The sequence below is a fragment of the Mesoplodon densirostris genome, unplaced genomic scaffold (genome assembly GCF_025265405.1).
Source record: "Mesoplodon densirostris isolate mMesDen1 unplaced genomic scaffold, mMesDen1 primary haplotype scaffold_37, whole genome shotgun sequence".
Taxonomy (NCBI): domain Eukaryota; kingdom Metazoa; phylum Chordata; class Mammalia; order Artiodactyla; family Ziphiidae; genus Mesoplodon; species Mesoplodon densirostris.
This window is the reverse complement of record NW_026778196.1, coordinates 4,549,139-4,552,546: the sequence shown is the minus strand read 5'-3', so window position 1 is coordinate 4,552,546 and position 3,408 is coordinate 4,549,139.

The window sequence follows — 3,408 nt, the reverse complement described above, 5'->3', positions numbered from 1 at the left end:
AAACTGGAGCACCAGGAAAGGGACTATTCGTTGAGTTTTAGAAACCTTTCGTATTCACAGTGTGTACATTCTCTAGGTTACCTGTACATGTTATAGCTGTAGTAATATTCCCTTGAACCTGGAGAGCTGGGACCCATGGAATGGGGGCCATGCATTATTGCTTGAAAGGGTCTGCATTTGCTCACCCAATCTCACCAATCCTCTCAGTCCCAAGTGTCCAGCCTTATGCCACATCCAGCTGTCATTGTAGATAGGGTCTTTCCAGGTTTCCTCAGACACCCTGAAGGAATTGTAAAGAATTTCCCTGTTTTTTGGTTTTGCTTTTGAAATTCCTTTTTAGAGTGGGTTTGAGCTGATTCTCGCTGCCATGTTTATGCCACTCTAGACACACTTGATTCCCTTATGTAGACATATCAATACATAGGTTTTAAGATTCTTACTAGTCAGATATATTCCTCTGCGGGAAATATGGGGTTTTGAGTCTCTTTCACTGAGGAAGGTGTAGGTCTTGTCTATTCCAAAGTTGGTTTTTGAAACGGTCCCTGTGCTTATATCAAACTCTGGTTTTATGCATCACCCCACCTCTCCTTCCCCTTTATGCAGGCATAAGAGTGTTTTCTAAATGTGAGACTCTGTTCTCTTTCCTAACTCAGTTCACGTGTAGCCATGTTTACAGGATCTTCATAAGTGATATCTTATGATAAGTTTCTTTTTTCTGTGAGACTTATTTCACTTAGAATCATCGTACCTGAATCCACTCACTTTGCTGCTACTGGTCTTATGACATTGATTTCATGGCTGAGGAATATTCCATCGTACGTAAGTACCACAATGTTTTGAACCATTTTTATATTTCCAGGGATATTTAAGGTGTACCCAAGTTGAGGTTCTTGTAGTCAGTGCAGCCCTAAATTTGGAAGTGGCTCTTTCTTATTGATTTTCAGTTTTCCCAAGGTATATTCCCTAGACTGGAAGTGGCCTTGGCTCTGTAGCTCTGTTGTTTTCTTGTTTTAGGGAACACAATGCACTCCTCCAGTGAGGCTGTTGGCAATTTACATCCCGCCCATCAGCATAACAAGGCTCCCTGTTCTCCAGGGCCTGTCTTGCCTTTCTGGTTTTTACACATTTTGTGGATGTCCCTTTTGACTGGTGGGAAGTGATACATCTTTGTAGTGCAGATTTGCATTGCCCGCTTGCTTGCTTGGCCAAAAAGGGCGTATGCGTTTTCTCCTGAATATATTCAGGAGAAAACGCATACGCCCTTTTTGGCCAAGTGCATCATTGTCCAAGTTGTGCCGCTCTTCCTGTGCTTTACAGGCGATTCCAACGTACCTCTTGAAATCTGTTTCCTGCTATTTTGCCTCGCTTTCAAGTCCGCCTCGTTGACTTCCCTCAACAGATTTTTGGACGATAGTTGTCCTTTATCACTCTGCCTGTTTGTGAATTGCTGTGCCTCTGAGCTCCATTTCTCAACTCGTTCTTTGTGAGCTGAACGCATGTCCAAAATTTTGGATCATGTCCTATACTGGTTGCCGGTGGGTGGCTGAGACTTCGGTTAATTCTTCTTCCTGCCGGGAAATTAGAGTGACATGTGCCCGTCCAAATGCTTAACAGCTACTCTCTCATGGGTTCTCCCTCGTCCCTTCCATCCTCTGCCAAATTGGGAACCTGTGCAAACCAGGAGGTTAAAGGGCCTGTCTCTCCAAATTGGGAGATAGATAGTAAGGCAGTTGGAAAGTCATACTGGAGCACCAGGAGAGGGACTATTCGTTGAGTTTTAGAAACCTTTCGTATTCACAGTGTGTACATTCTCTAGGTTTCCTTTACATGTTATAGCTGTAGTAACATTCCCTTCAACCTGGAGAGTTGGGACCCATGGAATGGGGGCCATGCATTATTGCTTGAAAGGGTCTGCATTTGCTCACCCAATCTCACCAATCCTCTCAGTCCCAAGTGTCCAGCCTTATGCCACATCCAGCTGTCATTGTAGATAGGGTCTTGCCAGGTTTCCTCAGACACCCTGAAGGAATTGTAAAGAATTTCCCTGTTTTTTGGTTTTGCTTTTGAAATTCCTTTTTAGAGTGGGTTTGAGCTGATTCTCGCTGCCATGTTTATGCCACTCTAGACACACTTGATTCCCTTATGGAGTCATATCAATACATAGGTTTTAAGATTCTTACTAGTCAGATATATTCCTCTGAGGGAAATATGGGGTTTTGAGTCTCTTTCACTGAGGAAGGTGTAGGTCTTGTCTATTCCAAAGTTGGTTTTTGGAACGGTCCCTGTGCTTATATCAAACTCTGGTTTTATGCATCACCCCACCTCTCCATCCCCTTTATGCAGGCATAAGAGTGTTTTCTAAATGTGAGACTCTGTTCTCTTTCCTAACTCAGTTCACGTGTAGCCATGTTTACAGGATCTTCATAAGTGATATCTTATGATAAGTTTCTTTTTCTGTGTGACTTATTTCACTTAGAATCATCGTACCTGAATCCACTCACTTTGCTGCTACTGGTCTTATGACATTGATTTCATGGCTGAGGGATATTCCATCGTACGTAAGTACCACAATGTTTTGAACCATTTTCATATTTGCTGGGATATTTAAGGTGTACCCAATTTGAGGTTCTTGTAGTCAGTGGAGCCCTAAATTTGGAGGTGGCTCTTTCTTATTGATTTTCAGTTTTCCCAAGGTATATTCCCTAGACTGGAAGTGGCCTTGGCTCTGTAGCTCTGTTGTTTACTTGTTTTAGGGAACACAATGCACTCCTCCAGTGAGGCAGTTGGCAATTTACATCCCGCCCATCAGCATAACAAGGCTCCCTGTTCTCCAGGGCCTGTCTTGCCTTTCTGGTTTTTACACATTTTGTGGATGTCCCTTTTGACCGGTGGGAAATGATACTTCTTTGTAGTGCAGATTTGCATTGCCCACTTGCTTGCTTGGCCAAAAAGGGCGTATGTGTTTTCTCCTGAATATATTCAGGAGAAAACGCATACGCCCTTTTTGGCCAAGTGCACCATTGTCCAAGTTGTGCCCCTCTTCCTGTGCTTTACAGGCGATTCCAAGGTACCTCTTAAAACCTGTTTCCTGCTATTTTGCCTCGCTTTCAAGTCCGCCTCGTTGACTTCCCTCAACAGATTTTTGGACGATAGTAGTCCTTTATCACTCTGCCAGTTTGTGCATTGCTGTGCCCCTGAGCTCCATTTCTCAACTCGGTTTTTGTGAGCTGAACGCAAGTCCAAAATTTTGGATCATGTCCTATACTGGTTCCTGGTGGGTGGCTGAGACTTTGGTTAATTCTTCTTCCTGCCGGGAAATTAGAGTGACATGTGCCCCTCCAAATGCCTAACAGCTACTCTCTCATGGGTTCTCCCTCGTCCCTTCCATCCTCTGCCAAATTGGGAACC